This window comes from Leopardus geoffroyi, chromosome C1, assembly GCF_018350155.1.
Source record: "Leopardus geoffroyi isolate Oge1 chromosome C1, O.geoffroyi_Oge1_pat1.0, whole genome shotgun sequence".
NCBI classification, from domain to species: Eukaryota; Metazoa; Chordata; class Mammalia; order Carnivora; family Felidae; genus Leopardus; species Leopardus geoffroyi.
In genome coordinates, this window is record NC_059328.1 from 213,428,894 (window position 1) to 213,451,702 (window position 22,809).

Genomic DNA, 22,809 nt, shown 5'->3' on the forward strand with positions numbered 1-22,809 from the left:
GTCCAGAATCACTGTGCTACGTGTGGTGGTCTTCCCTCAGATCTTCACGGGCTTACAGCCAGAATCATGCACGCCCACCCCTAGACACACACGCACAGGGGCACGTACCCCCCCACACACACACGTATACACCCAGAGATACACCCAAACCTAGAAACGCGCACAGACTCACCCGAACATACATGTACAGAGGCACAGGGACCACCCCCACCTCACACACACACCTCCAAGGACGCGCACGCACACACACACACACGCGCGCGTGCGCTCACTCTCCCACAGACACACTCGTATTCAAATACAGTAAGACCCTGGTTCGCGAGCATCCTTCGTGCCGGAAACACGCTTGTGATCCAAAGCACCTGTACATCAAAGCGAATTTCCCCAGAAGAAATCATGGAAACGCAGATGATTCGTATGATTCGTTCCACACCCCAAAAATATTCATAGAAAAGTGATCACAAGGCTGTAATATAATACAAAATAATAAAGAAGATACAAAGAAAAATAAACACATTAACCTGCACTTAGCTGTGAAAGCCTCTGTGGCTGGTTGTGAGGGAGAGGAGAGGAGAGTTGTTGTGTAGGACGACTTTCGCTATCACTAATACAAGCACCGTTATCGGCTCGATGGAATCTTTTTCTGCATGGGGGCCATCGTATCAACGGATGTTGACTACGGTACAGTATTAATAAACTCTTGTCATGTATTTAATGTAACTGGCAATCAGGTAGCGGAGGAAAGGGTCTCTCTCTGCAGGCAGCCTGACCTAGAATAAAGCAAAGTATTCCTAAGCTCACCCTTGTCTGGAAAAGCAAAGGACTGTCCATAGGTGCTTTGAAGTGACAAAAAATGCACTAGTCCCAGTTGTGGGCACCTTCCAACGTTCTGAAAAATCACTGATTTCTGCCAAACACCACAGCCTGAGACAGAGCATCCTAGTATGGGAGACGATCACCCACAATCCCTCAGAGAGAGAGAGAGAACCGTTGGCTCGGTTGTGATCATGTGACATTTGGCACCCCATACTACTTGTATCACAAGACGTGGCTTGTTCATCAAGTGAAGATGTATTATAAATGTTGGCTCGTCTTGTGGAACGCTCGCAGAACAAGTCATTCGCCATCCAATGCTTTACTGTACATGTATTTATCACATCGCACGAAGTCACACTCACACACATCACACAAATGTGTAAGGAGATCTGAAGTCAGAAAAAGTACGCATATGCACACACACACAGAGCTAGCACTCCCAGGGAAGCACACCCTGAACCCCCCTTAGATCCTATGCAGCTCCATTATTGCACAGCTGACTCGTGGCCACCTGTCCGTCCCCCATTGGCAGTCCCGGCATCCCAAGCACCCCATGCTCAGGGCCCTTAGCAGGAGAAAAGGTGACAGATCGCTCAGCAGACCCCCAGAGAGGACAGAGCCAGGGGACTTGCAAATTTGGCCTGAGCCAGTGACACTGACATAGTCACTTTTCCACCGTGTGGCATAATCCAATTACTCATGGCAGGGCCAAGCAAGGAGACGTCCCCAGACCTGCCGGCTACCTCAGGACACAGTTGAAAAATTTGAAAATATTCCTTCAGCCTTCATTCCAAGAGTCATTTGGTTTTCAAAGCGTCCCAAACCCAATAAAAACAAACAACTGAAGAATGAATCCGATGGAGAATTACATATGAGAAATGAAAATCACAGTGCTTACAATAGTGAACATTTGGTTAATTATGGTGTACCTTGCATGAAATGAAATGTATTCGATTTGTAGCTAAATGGAATAATACGTAAGCTATACCATAACTTGAAGGAAATACACTTGGATGGAATTTTTTACTATGATGACAACTATGCAAATAAACAAGCAGTTGACAATTTAATGGGAAACACACAGGAGAGAAAATGCAAGCGAGAAGAGGAAATAGTCTTTCCCTACGCTTCCGTAAAATGGGCAAATAAACATTAAATCTAGCCATCCACAGAGAATAAAGTCACCATCCCAAGTGTTTAAAGATATCTTCTTTGTAGAAGCAGAATGAGTCCTGTTTCTTGAGTTTGACGCTGGGGGACACACTCCTGCCAATTTGCCATTTCAGAAAGATCCAACTTTAAGTATGATGTTTCCGGTTCACTGATAAAGCATTAAAGCAATTATGCGTGGCACTGGAGATACACAGATGAATAAAACTTGCTTTATACTCTAAGTCTTCTTGGAGGAGATGGTCCCTGAACTGAGGGTGAAGGACAGGTGGAAGGAAATGTGGATTCCAGTAGTGGTTAGGAGACCAGGGGACCAAAATGAACTAGGTGAGAGCAAGGAGGTTGTTTGTGGAGTCCACAATGACTCTGAGGTTTCTGATGCTGGGACTGGATGGGTCACGGGGGAATTCAAAAGGAGAGGCAGCATTGGGTTCCAGGATTAGACTGGGGAGAAAGTGGTTCCATTTTGGACCCAAGGATTTGGGGTATCCAAAGATGCCACCCACTCTCCATGGAGATATAGAAGAAGGAGTCATCAGGGTGAGGACAGTGGGGAAAGCTTGCAGGGTTGTAGAAAAGAATTCAGAGTGTAAGAAAATAATCTAGGAGCTAACTCTGGGGAAGAGAACTAGTAAAAGGCGGACAGATTGGAACCCGGGAAGACAGAAAGGAGCTGGTCAGAGGTAGAAGGCAAGTCACAAAAGGCAAAGGAAGGTCAAGGCGAAAGGCTAGTCAATACATGAAGGAGCCTGGAAGTGAGGAGGGGCCAGTACTAAATCTCGGGAGGGGAAATCAAGAACATCTTACTGACGGCGATGCCTTTTGTGGTCCTACTCACTCAGAGCAGCAAGGAAAGCATCAAGAAGTAGGTTTCAGCTTATAGAAATCAATTGTCTACAAAAACTTTGAGTCCAGCATGATCCCTAAAGATAAATTGGTCAAAGCTTGTCATGACACAAAAATGAATTACCGGAATCTTCTTTAGCACCCAAGTTACCATAGGCTGATTAGGTGGTTTGCCTGGAGACTAAGTGGTAAGTAATATTTATGATGATTCTTCCTATATAACTCTTTGGTCTAAACTTGAGCCAGATCTCAGGTCTCCTAAGCTTATTAAGAAATTGTAAAACAGGGGCGTCTGGGTGGCTCAGTTAAGTGTTCGACTTCAGCTCAGGTCATGATCTCACAATTCGTGGGTTCGAGCCCCATGTCAGGCTCTGTGCTAACAGCTCGGAGCCTGGAGCCTGCTTCGGATTCTGTGTCTCCCCCTCTGTCTCTGCCCCTCCCCAGCTCGCACTCTGTCTCTCTCTAAAGTAAATAAACATTTTTAAAACCTTTAAATATAAAAAAAAATAAATTGTAAAACACATGTTAACAAATTAAACACAAACTTAACAAGTTTTCAGTTGGTTTCCTTGGATAAGATGGCCCAGATTCTAGGTTGATATATATTGAAAAATATGACATATATTGGAAACACTAAATAAAAACATAGTATGTAACAATTTGTAATTGTTTGTGTGTGGATTCTGGGTAAAACTGTAACCCATTGAAAAGTCTTGCCCTGGCTTGTTAAAAAAAAAAAAAAATCACGTGGCAAGAGTCCTCATCCAGGAGAATATGAATGCTAATCTCTCAAAATCTATAAACTACGCAGTGTAGCTGCTGATGAAATCACCAAATAAAACAGAATTTATCCAGGAGAGCAAGATGTCTGAATCCTTTAAAATTTGGTTAGTTGTTCTCATATTAGGAATGGAGGGGGCTCAGGTAAAACCTCACATAAAAAGCCAGCCAGGCAAGGACCGTCCGAGCTTCCTCTCGAAGGGAAGCTGTCAGGCTGGGCTTCAGACGGGATCGGTTTTCTTTACAAAAGACCATGTCATGCTGTTTACTACTCCTAAAATACATAAGAAGTACGATCAGGGTTCTCCTTCTATAACCAGATGACTGAAAAATGGTTGAGCCAGCCCTGCATACCTTGGCCTTTGGCCCCGTTTCTCGAGGAAATGGTTTTAACAAATATTTCATATCGCATTGAAAAACATTTGCTCGTTCCTGAGGGCGTCTCATCTGAAGGGAAGAAAGGCTGGGGTACTTTAACTGGTTGGTGCTGGGGATACTGGAATCAGGAGGAGAGTAAGTGAAGATTCCAGGTACTCTTTGGACTTGATCCTCCCAGTTCCAGAAACGATGAAACTCTACAGAATCCCTAGCAGGAGGAGGCTTTGGGCCTTTGTACCCAAGCACCATCAAGGCACCGGGGCAGCCATAAGCTCTCCATGAAGTTTCATGGCCTTGTTTCTTTACGTTCCTCTTGAGCCATGAAGGACATCATTTTGGGTGAGAGGAAATAAGGCCTCAACGTCCAACCATTTATTTGTTCATAAGAACTTTGATTCCAGCTGCCTCTCTTCCAGGTCTCCGTAAACAACTCCCAGTTAAAGCAGGAGAGCCTGGCCTTTCTTAAGAGCTCATTAAATGTTACCTCCAAATAGCCCTTGGGAAGGAAAGTCGGCTACGTGATTCCCACCTCCCCACCTGGGCTAGGAAGCAGCGTGCACCTTGGAAGCTCGTCCTAAGAGAACAAGCTTGCAAGATGGACAGCGATGAACCAGCGAACAATGAGCCCTTTTTAGCCCTGGGGCCCGGCTGAGCCTCTGAGAACCCAGCGCTTACATTGCCGCCGGCAGGAGGCTGGGGTGCTCTAGGTGACGGGAGTCCTTCCCCGTGGCTCCAAGGAGCTGGGTCACTGGTTTTCTTACAGGAGAGGACATTGCACAGTTCCTGTTGCACAGGAACTGGGAGGATCGAGTCAAAAGAGTACCTGGAATCTTCACTTACTCTCCTCCGGATTCCAGTATCCCTGTTGCACAGTTCAGGCTGTGTGGCCCAGCCGGGCAGCCAGGAGAGGACAAACACGGATGCCCCCATTTCTGGCGGGTCTAGCCTGTTCTTGCTTCTGTCCTGGGTGGAAAACAGGAAGAGCTCTGGCTGTACTGGGGCCTGCAGGGAAGGGAGTTGAACACAGCGTGGAGGCCAGGAGGCCCGGGAGGCTCAGAGAAGCCCCTGAAGACAGCCTTCACCTCCAGCTGGGATTCTCTCCCACAACACCCAGGAGCCTACAGCCGGCCCAGGGAGGCTGCAAGAGCACAGTCCTGACACAGCAGGACACTGATGGCCGGTTACAACCACAAAGCTAAGCAGCTGCCCTCTGAGGGGCCAGGACCCTCAGTGAGCAGGGCGCTTTGCTCAGTGAAGGGTCCCAACCCAGCACTCAGCACCATACACCCCTCCCCCCGCGGCCACAGCCTCCCTCTGCCATAGGGAGCCCTGGTCGCTGTCTCCTGGGGAGGCTGGCTTGGAGAACGGGGTGTGTACCAGGCACCGGGCACCGTCGCCCCTTCTGAATGAGGGAGGCCAGCCCGCTTGGCCCCAGGGCGGGGAACGGCCCTGCAGGGAAAGATCCCCTGAGTCCACTGAGCCCAGCCACCCCCTCCCAGTGGTAACTCTGAGAGCCTGGAGGGGCTCGAGTGTGGACACGAAGCTGTTTGTCACCTCTTCCTTGGCCTGCGGACCGATCCCGAGGAGGGGCACCTACCCGGTGACCCAGGCCAGACCCCCACGTGGCTGAGAGCTCACTCTGGAGATGGGGGCTTCCTGGAGCGCCGGAGGGCCCTCGAGGCTGCCCCACACCTGCCAGGCCTGTGCTGCTCCCTGCGCCCAGCCGGTGCCCCACTCACGGAGCCCCGAGAGGTCCAGGTGCCCGCTGGCAGGAGGGCCAGGTCCCTGGGACGGTTTGCAGGGTGGCCCGAGGGTGGGGAGATGGCGGGAGGAGGTGACTGGGTGGGAGGGGAGTAGGGGCGGCTGAGCAGTCTGCCCAGGTGGCTGGAGGCCAGACAAGGGCCAGAAGGGGGGTCCAGGGCAAAGGAAGAGGGAAGAGCAGAGAGGGAGGCCAGGCAGCAAAAGGGGAGGTAGGGTGGGGAAGGGGGGCTGGCAGGGCAGGGGCAGCAGGGGCAGCAGGGGACTCCAGGGAGCATGTGGGGACAGTGGGCCTTGTGGGCGTCCAGGTGAGGAGGGGGCCAGCTGGTGAGAGGCAGGAGCTTGGCCAGGCAAGGTGGGCCAGCAGGAGGAGGGCCGGGCCAAGGGCTCAGAGTGGGGGCCTGCAGGAGGCAGGGCTGGAGGGCAGCAGGGAGGGGGGAGGAGGCAAGGGGAGGGGCAGGGGAAGGGGGAGTGCCGGGGGGTAGGGCGATAGTAGGGCTGCTTTTTCTTCATTGCTGCCAGGGAACAGGTGAGAACCTGACCCCGGGGTTCTGGAATCTAAGGTCCATTGGCCTGTGTTGCTTTAGGATTTGTCCTTGAGACCTCAGAGGCGGAGAATTCTTGAGAGAGAATTGCCTGCAGCACAGCTGTGCCCATTGCAGAGATGAGGAAACCGAGGCCCTGACGGAGGCCTTCAGAGGCAGCGCTTGGGCTGGAAATAAGTGTGTTTGTCCCAGGGCAAAGCCTCTCTACAACCTAAGCCAGCCCAGGTTAGGCCCCATCCAGGGGCCTGGGGGGCACAGTATCCTGGCTGGTTCCCTCCAGGGACATTGCTGAGACCTGCCTAGCTGGTGCTCTGGCATGGCCCCACCTTCCTGTGCACATTCTCCCTCCCCCAGGAGTCCCTCCACGGGAGAATCAAGAGGCTCAGCCAGTCTCTGAGCTTGGGTGGACTCAGGAACTGAGATGTCTGAACTCAGGAATTTTCTGGAATGGACAGGGGTCCCATGTTTGTCTCTGGGCATCCCCGGCCCAGGGAGCTGGGGGTCAAGACAACAGAGGTAATGATGGAATCAAGAAGCAAGAGCCTGGAGAGCTGAGTCCTCCTCGGGCTCTAGGCTGGGACGTGGTGAGCCCGGCATGGGGTGCTCCAGGCCAGCCCTGTTCTGCCTGCTTTCCTCCCCCAGGCCCAGTAGTAAGGACAAGTGAGAAGAGTCAGGCAAGAAACCTCTCCGCTATGACACCTTCATCATTTGTCACTCACATAGCAACATCTCTGGGTTACTGGGGTTCCAGGAACGACCTGGATAAGGCTGCCCAGGGCAGTGATGAAAGTTACCTAAGATTGGACACCGGACGGGGCAAACCTCATGTGGAAAGGGGTGAATCAACATCCCTTCCACACGTGACTTTATGGTTTTTCCTAGAACTTCTGTGAGCTTAACAACCGGGACTAGGAAACCTTGTTTGGGGGCTGGGGGGGCAGCTAGTGGACTCACCTCCCAAGAGCAGCTGACCCTCAAGTCTCTCCTCTAGATCCTTCATTGTCCCCTAGCAAATGCCCAAGGAATCCTGAACCCCATTGGGCCACCCCTGGGTCATGGCCACTCTGGCCCCACAGGGCATAGAGCTTCTGTCCAACAGTTGTCAAGGCCCGGAGGCCACTGTCGGTCTTCTGCCTGCTCTTTGCTGACCTCCACGCCCCTCCTGGCCTCACTTGCCTCACGGTAATGGCTCCCTTGCAAACACCCCGAGATGCTGGCAGGTCGTTGAAAGGGAGCCCCGTGCCTGCCTCTTCTGTGCCCACAAAGGGAGCAGAGCCCCGGGGGGTTGGTTTGACCGAGCCCCAAGTGGAGTGTGGGGATCCGAAAGCGAGGACAGTGGGGATGCTCCCCCTGCCCAGGTAGAGACCGGGGCAGCGTGTCAAGCCTCCCAGGGACCCCAGCGGCCCAGCCCGGCATGGGAGCACCTGTCTGACCTCTGTGCACCCAAAGGTGGGTGGGAAACCATGAGGTGCCTCATCCAGTCAGCTCTGGGGTTCTTCATCAGGGGCCGTAGCTGAACCCTGAGCTTGTGAAGGGGCAGGAAGCCGCTGAGCATCCAAGCTGGGAGGAATGGGGACGGGTTAACACAGCCTGTGGGAGCTGATGGCCCAGGCCACCTCTGTGGATGTCACTCAGCATGGATCCAAGAAGGCTCAAGGACTGGAGTCTGACCGGCCCCGCACTCCCTACACAGCCTCACCCCCGCACTCATGCAATCCTGGGGGAAGAGGGGAAATCCTGACTTAACCAAGCCCGGGGTCCTCAGAACAGAAGTTAGATCCTGGAAAAACGGAAGGCGCCTGTGGTCCCATCGCACCTGAGTCTGGGGACTGGGAGGTGTGCCGGCCTCATGAGCGTGACTCGAATCCCCGGGGAAACCCCCCGAGTTTAGAGATGAAGGGAAGAAAACTCGCGGAGGGGACTGGAGGGGACATGGTTCCAGTAACCACTGCGGTTAGTTCAGAGGGAAACATCCACAGCCCACAGCCGAGATGACTGTGCCACAGCACGAGGGCTCCTCCTCAGGGAGAGAGCGAGGATGCCGGCGTGAGTGGGAGCCCCGAGAATGACTCAGCACTGAATGATGTCAGCCAGGAGGTGCAGACTTTCTCGGGAGCGGGAAGAATATACCCGAATGCTCTGTCACAAATTTACATCGGGCTCACTCTTCACGACCCCTCGGGCACAGGCCACTGGCCCAGCATCGCCACAGAGGGCCCCCCCGGCCCATGCTCACGCCAGGAATCCTTCTAGAGGCCCTGCGGGCGACAGGTGCCCCACTAGGCCCTGCCGACGCAGTGCGGTGCTGAATTAAGGCTCCGTCCCAACCGCAGGCGCTGCCTGGTGAGGACGGCAGATACCTGAACAGATAAGATGCCCCCATATCCTCCTCTGCCAAACGGGGCCTACGTTCTCACCATGCTGCGGGAGCCCGCACCGCTTCCTTCCTCCCCCCGCCTCCAAGGGAAGGACGGACGGTGCCTGCTGCCCCGGGCCCCGGGCTCTTCTCCGTGCTAGCCGAGCCTGGTCACCAACAGAGCACAGAGAACACTGAAGAGCCGGAGGCTCAGGGGATCTGTGCAGAAACACGGTGGAGGGCGGGGGGTCGGGAAAGCCCCGCGTTAGGGGGAGGTGGGGTTGCGTGGCTGGGATTTGAGAGACGCAGAGCGGGAGCGAGTGTCAGGGAGGTCAGGGAGGCAGTTGCCTGAGGACACAGCAGGTTTCCAGGAGGCTGGGGGTAGGAGGGGGGGGGGGGGTGGAAATCTGAGTACGGATTGAGTGGTAGATGGTGTCAAAGTGACGTTCAACTTTGTTTCCTATGATGCTGGCGCATGATGGTTGCATTAAAAAGGGTCTTTGGGGCGCCTGGGTGGCTCAGTCGGTTAAGCGTCTGACTTCAGCTCAGGTCATGATCTCATGGTTTGTGGGTTCGAGCCCCACAGCGGGCTCGGCTGCTGGCAGCATGGAACCTGCTTGAGATTCTCTGTCTCCCTCTCTCTCTGGCCCTCCTCCACGCATTCTCTCCCCCCTCCCTCTCTCTCAATAAATAAACTTTAATAAACTAAAAAAGTGTCCTTCACAGAAGAGAGGCATCCTAAAGTACTGGGCTGAGATGTCACGAGGTCAGTGGGAGGGGGCAAAGAGAAGAAATCCATGAAAGAAGGTTGGTAGGAGTTGACTGTGGTGGCAGCTGGGCACAGGGTCCCGCGGAGGCAGGGTGAGGTCCTGCAGCAAACCACACCCGGGCCCGGCTGTAGCCCGGGCAGAGTTTCTGCTCTGGCAGAGACACAAGCAAACAGGACTGGCCCGTTAGACCCTCGGGGACGTCCTGGGCCAGTCAGCACCGCGCCGGGTGGGAGCTCAGTGTGGTCCTTTTAGGACTCTACCAGGGTTGAGACATGCTTCCAAACTAAACCCCTCCGTCACATATGTGAATGAGCCCCACAAAGTAAATGAGAATGATCATAGGTTGATGATGCTTAACCGTGGTTGACCTAATCTGCTTTCAACTTTACCATATTTGATTTTGAATGGAAAATGGCAAAGTGAAAGCATTGACACCGGCAGTGGGGAGCAACCACGCAGGGAGATGGAAATTGTGAGGTGTGCAGAAGCAGCCAACCTTGAACCTGAGTCGGCTGTACCTGGGACGTAAGCCAGCCAGCCATGCTCCAGTGTGAAGGATAAGAGCACAGTCACAGAGCTCGTGCTGGACTTGACATCTCCAAGGCTTCTTTTTTCTTTCTTTCTTTTAGCTCATTGCACTGCTTACAATTTATTTGAAGAAGCCCATGGAAAGAGCAGTTTGTACAGTTTTTTTTTTCCTGCTCTTCCTTTTCTGTACTCCATTTAAAAAGAGAAAACCCTTTTTTTTTTGTCAATTCTGAGGTTTTGCCTTTTTACCTCTTCTTTCCCACTTTTATTTCTTCTGCTCTTCTCATTCCTCTTCCTTGCTTTCCTCTTGTTTTTCTCCTTTCCCTCCCCCAGCCCAAACTCTCAAAACAAAAGTGGTACAGATAACAGCACCTTTCCTTCTTCATATGAATTGAAATTTTGTCTCATATCTAAATAGAGACTTAATGACATTTGAAATAGGCTTTTCATTATTACTCATCCCATTCAAAAGAGATAGTGTGTATATTTCTTCGCATGTAATCAAAGGACTGAAAATGAAAATGAGATTTTTTTTTTTTTCATATCAAATTGGCAGAGATTTGTTCAATGGCAGTCCTTAGTGCCAGCAGAACTGTAGGGAGGACATTCTCAGGTGATTTCTGAGGGCAATTTGGCAACATGTATCAAGAGCCTTAAAAATAGCCTACCTACTCTTTGACCCCAAGGAACACAAACATCTGTCAGTTCCATTTTGTACTAGATGTAGTTTGGAGTGGCCTGGAATCTAAGAAGGGAGAGTTAGAAAGAACGTTTCTCCCTTTTGTTGGGCCCTGAGAAGATTACACTGGGGACAGAGGGGGTTACTGGACTTCAGGTAGAGGCCACATGGTCGAAGGTGAGTCCTCTAGGGGACTGTTAGGCTACAGAGAGGGGGAAGCCTGATGTAGGGTAGCTTGGGCACAGGGAGCCTGAAAACCTGGTGACCACCTTGAGAGTTCTTCACATTGGAATGCCCTCCTGTTATCCCCATACCTTCAGAAATGTATGGCTGAAGGGTACAGCCTGGCTTTAGCTGTGAGATCTCAAAGTCAGCTGGATTCTAGCCATCCCTTGAGCTCTAGGTGAGATTGGCTCTTCTGGACCTCAAGGGTCTGGGGAAGGAAAGCCCTCCGTGGGATGTTCTGTTTCATGGACTACAGATGGCCAAAGCCTTCCCAGATTTTCTGCAAGTTCCCAGGGCAGGGGTGGCTGACACCTCCATGAACCCCTCTGGCCACCATGCTTGTTAGCCTCTCCCCAAAGTTCCACCAAGACTCCCCGCCCACAGGCAGTCATCAGTGTTCTGGGCATTTCTGAAGTTTGGGGGCTACAGAGCGATGGGGAGGATTCATGTCCCAGAAACACAAACTTTGGCTTCTCAGTCCAGCATTTTCCCAGCTAAAATGGCCACGGCCACTCTGTCCCTAGGGGACAGCCTCAGGCTGGCTTCCACATGGGCCCCAGCCTCTTTCTGGCAGGCTTCTCTCACCCCACTGCTTTCCTGACCCTTCTCTCTCTCTCTCTCTCTCTCTCTCTCTCTATCTCTATCTCTATCTCTATCCCTCCCTCCCTCCGTCTCGAGCCCCTGAGTTGTGACCCAGGGTCACGCTGACACCTCCACCGTCAGGTCCCACCTTCTGCCCTCACAGTTGTCCAGATGCTTCCCTGGCTAAGAGGACACTTGGTGCCAGTTGTTATGGTGATCTTTTCATCCTGTTTTAACTGAGCCTTGGGGAATCGGGGTGATGCCTGCGCCCACCCTTGGGTTCTCAAGGAGGATGGACACCCCAGAGAAGCTAGTTCTGAGGTGGCCAGAGGTGAGGAAGGACAGACGCCAGCTGAAGTGACCAGCAGCAACCAGGAAGATTTTGTGGACCATGGGGCATTCCTCAGGGTTTCTGAGGTGGGCAGGATAACACCCTCCCCACAAAGATACCCGCATACCCATTCCCAGAACCTGTGAATGTGTTATGTTTCACGGCAGGGGGAATCAAGGACACTGATGAAATTAAGGTTGCTAATCAGCGGGCCCTAAAAATAGGGAGAGTAGCCTGTATTATCCAGGTGGACCAAATATAACCACAAGAGTCGTTAAAAGTGGAAGAGAGGGAGAAGAGAAAGTCAGAGGGGTACAGTGTGAGAAGGACCCAACCCTTTGTTGCTGGCTTTGAAGATGGATGGAGGGGCCAAGAGCCAAGGACCACGAACAGAGCATTCTCTGGACGTCTCAAGAGCCACGAAAATAGGTTCTCCCCTGGAGAAAGCTCCAGAAGGAATGCAGTTCTGCCAACCTCTTGATTTTCACCCAGTGTGACCTATGTCAGAAAATAAATTTATGGTGTTTTAAGCCACTGAATATGTGGTCATTTGTTACAGCAGCCAAAGAAAACTGATACAGCTTCACAGATGCTATCAAGGAAGAGAACCTGGTAAAAGTCTGTGTATCTTGGGTCCCTGGGACTGTAATGAGAGCATTGAAGGCAAGATGGACCACCCGGGACGCTGTAGAGGTAAGAAACGTCCAGGCCACATATGCCCCGTGTAGACCTCATCAAAGACCATGAGGTGAGTAAGTTTGAATCTACACATGACCAGGTCTCCCAGGTCTCCTGGAGCCACCTGCCCTGGGGGGATTCCCAAGGGAGGTCCTGCAGGCCTGGAGGCTCAGAGATCTGATGGGTGGGCCTCATGGAGCTCACATTAGCCAAGCTCATTCTGAGAACCACAGCTCCCGAGGCTGCAGGATCTTCTGACGAGAAGGCCTTGTTCCACTTGAGCCGAGATCCCCAGGAAGTGAAATCATAACCAGAAGGCGTCTGAGCAAGTTCTGTGATTTGACTATTTCCAACCATGGCTACACAGCCTGACAGTCGCGTCCACAAGAGCCTCCCCTGGCATCAGATAGGCTACGCATACCCATGGGCCTGGTCTCCCCCAGCCCACCCCCGACAGAGTGTAGATGGGGCTGCCAGTGGCCCATCCGTGACAATTGTCCTTTTTCAGTGTTCTCACAATGACAGCCAAGCCCTTGTTCTGGCCCAGGAGCCATTCTGTCTCCTGAAGGAAACTTAGCTTAGGGCTCTTAGACGCCATTATCTGTTGATTTTAACCCCTAGCTTTCGGACAACAGTCTTATTTCCCTTCTTTCCACGTCATTGGCAGAAGCCTCCTAGTAGCTTCTATGCACTATCAACATCTCCCAATTTATTTGTTCTTGAGACAAAAAACAAAATCCTCGGAGAGAGGGGTGTGAGTGTGAACAGCCTGGGCACCCACATGGCCCCAGGTGTCCCCACCCAGGAAGCCTCCTTTGTCTCCATCCCAGCAGGCTGCAATTTCCAGCCTCGCCTCTCTTCAGTGGAAGCCCCCCAGTGTGGACAACCTAGCGCCTCGTACCCAAGATGCTCCTGCTCTGTCAGTCCGGAAGCCTCTTTGGCTGGAAGACCAGCCCCTTCCTCTCCAATTTCCTCTCAAAATCTGTAAACCTCATATTCTCTGTGGTCTCTGGGGCTCTTTGCCATATTTGGTATTCTTTTCAACTGCCCAACAGAAAGCCAACCATGAGATTCTCCCCTGCCCCCTCACCTGTCACACTAAGTGGCTGTATGACCTTCGGGGTAAGGTATTTAACTACTCTAAGCCTCATTCTTTAATTCCACAATGATTTATTGAGCACCTATTAAGTGCCAGGCAGTGACTTAGAAAAGGTGCCAGAGGGGCACCTGGGTGGCTCAGTCAGTTAAGCGTCCAACTTTTGGCTTTGGCTCAGGTCATGATTTCGCAGGACGTGAGTTAGAGCCCCGCATCGGGTTCTGTGCTGACAGTGCAGAGCGTGCTTGAGATTCTGTCTCTCTCTCTCTCTCTCTCTCTCTTCCCCTTTCTCTCTGCCCCTCCCCTACTCACACTGTCTCTGTTTCTCTCTAAATAAATAAATAAACTTAAAACAAATATTTTTAAAGGAAGAAATTTTGCTAGAAATATAGCAGTAGGCAAACCCAACCAAATCATCCAACCAACAAAAATCCCAGCCCTCCAGGAGCTTACATTCCAAGGAGAGAAGACAGAGAATAACTAACTAACACATATACAAGGTCAGGAGGGTGGCAGGTGCCAAGGAGACAACTAAAGCAGAGAAGGGTGATGGGGGTTGAAATGTGAAATACAATAACCAGAAAAAGCTTACTGACAAGGTGAGCAAAGACCTGAGGAAGCCAGCTTCAGTTCCTTGGTTGCAACGCAAGCATCAGAATGGCGTTTACCTCATCAATCGTGGTGAGGATCGATTAAGTTAATCCATGCACATTTAGGTTACTGCCCGGCCCACTGCAAATGCTTCACAAATATTAGATATTGTTATGATCCATTACTTTAATAAATGCTTTTTTGAAGGCTTCAGTGTTTCTCAAGCATTCAATGTAGTCTGTGTTGGGAACTCAAAGATGGCGAGCGTGACACGCAAACCAAGGTCGTCTTTCAAAAATCATACACGAGCACCTGCGTGGCTCAGTCAGTTAAGTGTCCGACTCTTGATCAGCTCGGGTCTCGATCTCATGGTTGTGGAATTGAGCCCCGAGCCGGGCTCCGCGTTGAGTGTGGAGCCTGCTTGGGATTCTCTCTCTCTCTCTCTCTCTCTCTCTCTCTCTCTGCCCCTCCCCTGCTCAAGCTCCCTCTCCCATGCCCCCCTCTCTGTGTCTCAAAATAAATAAATAAATATATATTTTTTAATCGTAACACAAACATCACTAGTCAGCTACCACACTCTGCCTGCCTGAGCCAGGAGTCCTTCTTTTTTTTTTTTTTTTAATTTTTTTTTCAACGTTTATTTATTTTTTGGGGGACAGAGAGAGACAGAGCATGAATGGGGGAGGGGCAGAGAGAGAGGGAGACACAGAATCGGAAACAGGCTCCAGGCTCTGAGCCATCAGCCCAGAGCCCGACGCGGGGCTCGAACTCACGGACCGTGAGATCGTGACCTGGCTGAAGTCGGACGCTTAACCGACTGCGCCACCCAGGCGCCCCATGAGCCAGGAGTCCTTCTTAACATAGTCTTCCAGGACCAGTCGTCAGCAAATAATTGGAATTGGCAAGCAAAAAGAACCTAATACGCCAGTCCCTGATGCAGTTGCAGTTAGGGACAGATTCATCTTTTGAACTCCCTCCACTATCCTTCTCCATGTACTACGTGACAGTAATTTCCTCTGTCACCAAGAGCTGACATTCCATCTCAGTCATGCTTCCTGTGAAATGATAATCTCCATCTGCTTTGAGGGGCAAAGAAAAGAATAATTCGGAATCCGCTACTGACATCGTGTAAGACAATACAAACCAGCCTACGTGGCTAGTCGTCTAGCTGTTATGTGTTATTTCTTCAGGCATCACCCAGTAAAAAGATCTTAACTTCCTACTTGCTGCGTTTCCTTGATGTGACAACAGGTCTGAGTCATTGTTAGGGGCATGTATGACAGGGGATCCAATGTTCTTGGGAAGGAAAGCAGCTGTCACACAGACGCCTTGTTCTTCCCACATAATTGTGAAATTTCCACAATATAAACACAGGCTTCTTCTCACTGCACCCTCTCCTGAGCCTGTTTGAGACAGTCCCAGTGCCCAAATATAGCGACACATTAGTAGTATCACTACCTGGGGGCCTATGAAACATTAGCTCAATGGAAATCTTCTTGGAACTGTAAAGCAAGACCAATCACAATTCAAGTGTAGAGAATGATTACACTTCACCTTTTATGGACCAGATGTTCATAAAGAAGACACACAGGAAAAGAACACCAGGCTCGGTCAGTTGAACATCCGACTTTGGCTCAGGTCATGATCTCACGGTTCATGAGTTCAAGCCCCGCGTCGGGTTCTGTGCCGACAGCTCGGAGCGTGGAGCCTGCTTCAGACTCTGTGTCTCCCTCTCTCTCAGTCCCTCCCCCGCTCGTGCTCTATCTCTCAAAAATAAAATAAGCATTTTAAAAAGAAGAAGGAGACACACAGGAAAATGCAACCAGAAAAAATTATGCCTCAGGGTTTACACCAAATGCTCTCTAATTTTCCTTAGGAGGGACGCCCGATGCCTAGGCCAGTGGGAAGTCTTGTCCTAGCATTCATCTGGAAGCTAGGTTTTATTATGAACTTTTAGTTTTTGTAAATATCAAACTTGCAAAAAACTTGAAAGACACAAATACTTGGTTACCTGTCACCAATTTTATATATATACACATATATGTGTATACCCACACCTTTTTTTGCTGAACACTTTGGAAGTAAATTGCAGACACAAGATCGCTTTCACCCTTAAATACTTGACTTCTTCTACAAAAAGAAGGGCATTCTGTTATTTAACCAAAATACCATCACCACACCCGATAATAGCAGGAACACAATAATATTATTCAATAGTCAGTCCTTATTCAAATTTCCCCAATCATCTCCTAAATGTCATTTATATCCTTTTTGGAAAAAAAATACCATGTGGCATCCAGTCAAGGTTCCCACACTGTTTAACGGGTTTTCACGTAGAGCTGTCCTTCAACCTCTTTTGGTCTTTCACGACATTGACATTCTTTAAGAGTCTCGTGGACTATCCCTCAATCTCAGTTTACCCAGTGGCTTCCTCATGATATAATTCAGATTAACTATTTGGGGCAAGATGCTACCGAGGTGAGGTTGTGCCCTTTCCTAATAGATCACATCAGGAGGCACATAATGTTAGTCTGTCCCGTTATTTATGAAGCTCATTTTGCACGTCTAGTTAAGGCGAGGTCTGACAGAACTCTCCACTGTTACCAAAACGTAATCTGCCAAAAGATACTTTCATGCCATGTGAACATCCCGTACCCAACGGTGCTTTGCTCAATGGCTTTGGCAAAGGTTGATGATGTTGACTGAATCTGTCATTATGGGAGTCTTTGCAGAATGGTGATTACCCAATTCTATTATTCCTCCTTTATTTATTAGCTGGCATTCCTCTGCGAAGACGCGCTGGAACCTGGGAACCTGGGTCTCTAATTGTCATAAATCCCATTTAAAACGGCAGGAAATTGTCGGCTGGAAGTATGATCAGGCACAATGTCGGTACACGGTTTCTAGTTCCTTCTCCTCAAGCTTCTTTCCCTCCAATAGATCCACTTATTGAGTACTTTGCTCCCAGCACTGTACAAAGCACTTTAGGTACACGAGATCATTTAATTAACTCCAACCCCCCGGGGGCTAGCTGGTGTTAGTCTCGTTTTGCGGATGAGGACACTGAAACACCGAGAGGCAGCTTGCCCAAGGTCATCCAGTAAGTGACAGACCTGAGATCTGGAACCGGGACACAACTGACCAAAAAGGCTGTGTTCCTGCCCAGCCACTTTCCTAAACCACTGTGTTATCCTTTTTTGTATATAGATACAACAATTCAGGTAGTAGCTGTCCTTGATTTTTTTGCTGATTCCTAGAGAACTCCTCATCCTTTCCCCCTGAGTATTAGCCATGCATAGTAAAAAGGCCAAAGGACTAAAAATAGTGACTGTGGGATCATGGATCATTTTTATGTTCCCCTTTATACTTGTCTGTATTTCCCAAGCTTTCTACAATGAACACGCATCGACAGCGTGGGCAAATTTCTAGTTGACAGATTCAGAAAAGCTCTTCTTCAGAGCCATCTGTCCCTGTTAGAGCCAGGCCCAGAGGATCAACACGTGGACACATGCCTGGGCTTATGTGCTGGTAAGTGGCCTTTTAGTGACATAGGTGATTCGTTCTACACCAAACCAACTGGGGGAAAGAATGCAGTTCAACCGACGGTCCTTTTTCCCAGAGTCCGAATCACAGCCTGGCTTTGTGCAAGACTGCAGAAGGCTCTCAAGGACAGAGACTGAGCCTGGGGCCTCAAACTTTACAAGGTAACAGCGAGACAAGGAAAGACACAAGAAACACTTTTTGAGAAAGCCAAGATAAGAAATGCCCTGTCAGCAGAGCAAGAGAGGTGGCCACCTTCCTTAAGGCCAGATACACAAGAAGTTACTGAGGCTTCGACAAATTTCCAGAGGGGAAGTCAGAATCACAGACCACAAAGTCCTTCCTATGAGACAGTTTATAAGATTCTGGGCCTTTATAACTTTCTCATGCTTCTTACGCTTGTTACTCCATGTCTGTTTCCCCATAGTCTTCGGCAGAAGGGGGCAAATGCCTTTAAAAAGGAAACAAAGAAGAATCAGTAGGAAGATGGAACTGCAGGGCAAAACTGTATAATTAGGAATAACAAAAAGCCACCGCAAGACAACTCTTACATGTGGAGCGCTTGGAGGTCAACTGCTTCCAACCTCAAGAGAAAAAACCGTGAACAGGCTGCAAATCAACAGCTTTTCTTAGATGCATTGGAGAAATGAGGTCATAGGGTGAAGCACCAGCCCGAAATCCGGAGAGAGGGGGGAATACAGAGAAGCGAGACTCACCGGGAACAGAAGTCACCATGGGAGCCGGCAATCCGTAGGAACCCTCAAGCAGTCTGATGAATTGCTAGAGGCTGGGTGCAGACTAGCCTGAAGGTTACAAGCCCCTGGAATACTTTCCCGGGGTTTATTTACTTCCAGGAGCCCCACCAGGCTCTCACTGTGAAAGCAGGGAAACTTCTCCAGGCGTCAAGCACGGGGAGGGAAAAGTAACCATTTTCAAACACACTCAGGGAGAATGTAACGGTTTTGAAAGAGCAGAGCGTCTTGTTCTCCTTAACAAAGGCCTGAATCCAGGCGAACTGCTTTACCAGAGCCTTATCTGCCCTGGGAGAGGGGCAAGGAGACGATTCCAACGCCTCCAGGCTTTCAATCCGCTGTCTTTCGGGCTGTCTCCCCCTCCCTTTAGAGCCCTTAACACATTAATCACAGTTATTTCAGATTCCCTACCTGGTAATTCCAAAACCATTGTCATTCTGAGTCTGGTTCTGATGCTTGCTTAACCGACTGAGCCACCCAGGCGCCCCAATCATAATCTACTTTTATTATACTGGAGCTTGTTGATGTGGTAAATGCAGTGGGTTGAATAATGTCCCCTCCAAATTCATGCTCACCTGGAACTTCAGAATGGGACCTTATCTGGAAATAACATTTTTTGTAGATGTAATTAGCTGTACTAATATGAGGTCATACAGGGTTAGGGTGGACCCTAAATCCAATGATTGATGTCCTCATAAGAAGAGAACACACAGGATACACACAGACACACGGAAAGAAAAATAATAAAGCTATCGTTGAACTGAACAGCACCATCAATCAATTGAATCTAATTAGCATTTACAGAATACTTCACCCAACAACAGCATAATATACATTCTCGCCAAGCTCACATGGAACATTCACCAAGATAGACCACATTCTGAGCCATAAAGCAGATCTAAATGAGTTGAAAAGAATAGAAATTATGTAAGTTATGTTATCAGGCCACAGTGAAATTAAACTAGAAATCGAGGGGCGCCTGGGTGGCGCAGTCGGTTGAGCGTCCGACTTCAGCCAGGTCACGATCTCGCGGTCCGTGAGTTCGAGCCCCGCGTCGGGCTCTGGGCTGATGGCTCAGAGCCTGGAGCCTGTTTCCGATTCTGTGTCTCCCTCTCTCTCTGCCCCTCCCCCGTTCATGCTGTGTCTCTCTCTGTCCCAAAAATAAATAAACGTTGAAAAAAAAAAAAAAATAAACTAGAAATCGATAACAAAAAGATAGCTGCAAAATCCCAAAATATTTGGAGATTAAACAACACATTTTTCTTTTTTTTAATCTTTTTTTAGTTCGTTTTTGACAGAGAGAGAGAGAGAGAGAGAGAGAGAGAGAGACCGAGCATGAGCAGGAGAGGGACAGAGAGAGATGGAGACACAGAATACGAAGCGGGCTCCAGGCTCCCAGCTGTCAGCACAGAGCCCCACGTGGGGCTTGAACTCATCAATCGTGAGATCATGACCTGGGCCAAAGTCAGCAGCTTAAGCGACTGAGCCACCCAGGTGCTCCTAAACAACGCATTTTTAAATGACATATGGACCAAAAAAAGTCTCCAGAACTTATTTTGAAAATACTGTAAATGAAAATGGAACTAAAACTTATCAAAATTTGTGGGATGCAGTAAATGCAGTGCTTAGAGGAAAATTTATAGCATTGAATACACATATTAGAAAAGAAGAAATATCTAAAATTAATAATATAAGCTTCTACCTGGAGAAACTAGAAAAAGAAGAGTAATAGAAACCCAAAACCAGCAGAAGAAAAAAAAAATGGCAAAAATTGGAGCAGAATTCAATAAAATTGAAAATAGGAAATTAATAGAGAAAATCACCAAAACCAAAAACTGGTTCTTTGAAAAAAAAATCAATAAAATTGATAAACCTCTAGCCAGACTTATCTTAAAATTGATAAGCCTCTGAGTTACTAACATCAGAAAAGAAACAGGGTCAGTCAGTGCTGAACCCATGAACATCAAAAGGATAATATAGGAATATGATGAACAACTCTATGCCCACAAATTTGATCATTTAGACGAGATGACCCAATTCTTAAAAAGCACAATCTACCAAAACTCAAGTAAGGAGAAACAGATAATATGAATAAGTCTATTCAAAGAAATTGAATCAAAAGCCTTTCAAAAAAAGAAAGCCCAGGTGATTTCACTGGTGAATTCTACCGAACATTTAAGGAAAAAAATGATCTAACTAACAGACGAAACTCTGCAAGAATTAGTGATGACTGGGAGGCATTTATTTTATAAACCAAAACAGTTATCAAGAGCTTTCCAATGGATACATCAGAAAGCAGACTGATAGTTGAGAGAATGTGTTAGCTAGATAACTTCTGAAAAAAACAACTTATCTTTTATAGTGTGACACATAACGCAGATCCAAATGACAATATTAAGCAGAATAACAGATTAGATTGTATCACAATTTTAATCTTTATAAAATTGTTTGGTGTATTTGCATTTGTAACATTAAACTAAATAACCATTAAGATGGGCTGTCAAATTTTTAGTTATACAATTCAATTATACATTTAGACTATGAATCATTCAAGCAAAAAGCCTCGTTTGGGGATTCTTTATAGCTCAAAATTTTGCAAGGTGGAAAAGTTCCAAAATCATACAAAACAATATCCATGACGTGTTTGATAAGGGATTAATATTCAGAGTATATACAAACCTCCTAAAACTCAAAAAAAAAAAAAAAAAAAAAGAAAAATTAAACAACCTGATTCAAAAATGAGCGAACAACTTGAACAGACATTTCCCCAAGAAAGATAGGGCCACCGAGCACATGGAAAGATGCTCCACGTGACTAATCATCAAGGAAATGCAATCAAAACCACAGTGAGTCCAGGGGCACCTGGCTGGTTCAGCAAGTAGAGCCTGTGACTCTTGATCTTGGGGTTGGGAGTTCAAGCCACAGGTTGGCTGTAGAAATTACTTAAAAATAAAATCTTAAAAAAAAAAAACAAACCCGCGCTGAGTTCACAGAAGGCATACAGAGGGCTAACAGACCATGAAAAGATGCTCCACATCCCTTACCATCAGGGAAATGCAAATCAAAAACACAATGAGATATCACCTCACACCTGTCAGAATGGCTAAAATCAAAAACACAAGAAACAAGTGTTGGTGACGATGTGGGAAAAAAGCTACCTTCGTGCCCTGCTGGTGGGAATGCAAACTGGTACAGCTACTGTGGAAAACAGTATGGAGGTTCCTCAAAAAATTACAAATAGAACTACCCTACAATCCAGCAATTGCGCCACTGGGTATTTACCCAAAGAATACAAAAACACTAATTCGAAAGGCTATATGCACCCCTATGTTTACTGCAGCATTGTTTACAATAGCTAAATTATGGAAGGAGTCCAAGTGCCCATCAATGGATGAATGGATAAAAAAGATGTGGAATATATAATATACATACAACGGAATGTTACTCAGCCACAATAAGGAATGAAATGTTGCCATTTGCAACACTATGGATGGAGCTAGAGAGTATAATGCTAAACGGAATAAGTCGGTGAGAGTAAGACAAATACCATAGGACTTCACTCATAGTGGAATGTAAGAAACAAAACAAGAGGCTCCTGGGTGGCTCAGTCGGTTAAGCATCTGCCTCTTGATATTGGCTCAGGTTACGGGCTCGTGGTTTGTGGGATCCAGCCCCATGCTGTCAGCACGGAACCTGCTTGGGATTCTTTCTCTCCCTCTCTCTCTCTCTCTGCCCCTCTGCTGCATGCTCTCTCTATATATTTACTAAATACATAAACATTTTTTAAAAAGAAACAAAACAAATGCGCAAAGGGAAAAAAAAGAGAGACAGAGAGACAAACCAAGAAACAGACTCTTAACTATAGAGAACAATCAGATGGTTAGCAGAGGGGAGGTGGGGGGGCGGGGAGGAGTGAAGTAGGTGAGGGGAATTAAGAGCACATTTATTGGGGCGCCTGGGTGGCGCAGTCAGTTAAGCGTCCGACTTCTCGCGGTCCGTGAGTTCGAGCCCCGCGTCAGGCTCTGGGCTGATGGCTCAGAGCCTGGAGCCTGTTTCCGATTCTGTGTCTCCCTCTCTCTCTGCCCCTCCCCCGTTCATGCTCTGTCTCTCTCTGTCCCAAAAATAAATAAACGTTGAAAAAAAAATTAAAAAAAAGAGCACATTTATCATGATGAGCACAGAATAATGTATAGAATTGTTGAATCACTATATTGTACACCTGAAGCTAATATACCACTGCATGTTAACTATACTAGAATTACAATTTTAAAACTTTTTAAAAAGAGAAAAAAACCACAGTGAGAAAAATTAGAATGGCTACTATAAATTAATTAGCAGAAAAAAAACAAGCATTGAAGAGGAGGTGGAGAAACGGGAACCCTCGTGTG

At 48.3% G+C, this 22,809-nt stretch overlaps 1 protein-coding gene across 3 annotated transcripts in view; it reads right to left on the reverse strand.

Moving 5' to 3' along the window:
- Positions 1-18,522, reverse strand: part of GPR55 (G protein-coupled receptor 55) — a 44,177-nt gene extending 25,655 nt beyond the window's left edge. For 2 of the 3 annotated variants that reach the window (XR_006713224.1, XM_045481677.1), the window contains exons 1-3: positions 5,588-6,448; positions 4,831-4,953; positions 522-770 (exon numbers count right to left, since the gene is read on the reverse strand). The gene's annotated coding sequence lies outside the window, so the exon portion shown is untranslated. Of the gene's footprint in view, positions 1-521; positions 771-4,830; positions 4,954-5,587; positions 6,449-18,385 lie in introns of those variants that run through there. The other variant, XM_045481678.1, reaches the window with a different exon arrangement.
- Positions 18,523-22,809: the final 4,287 nt, after the last annotated feature.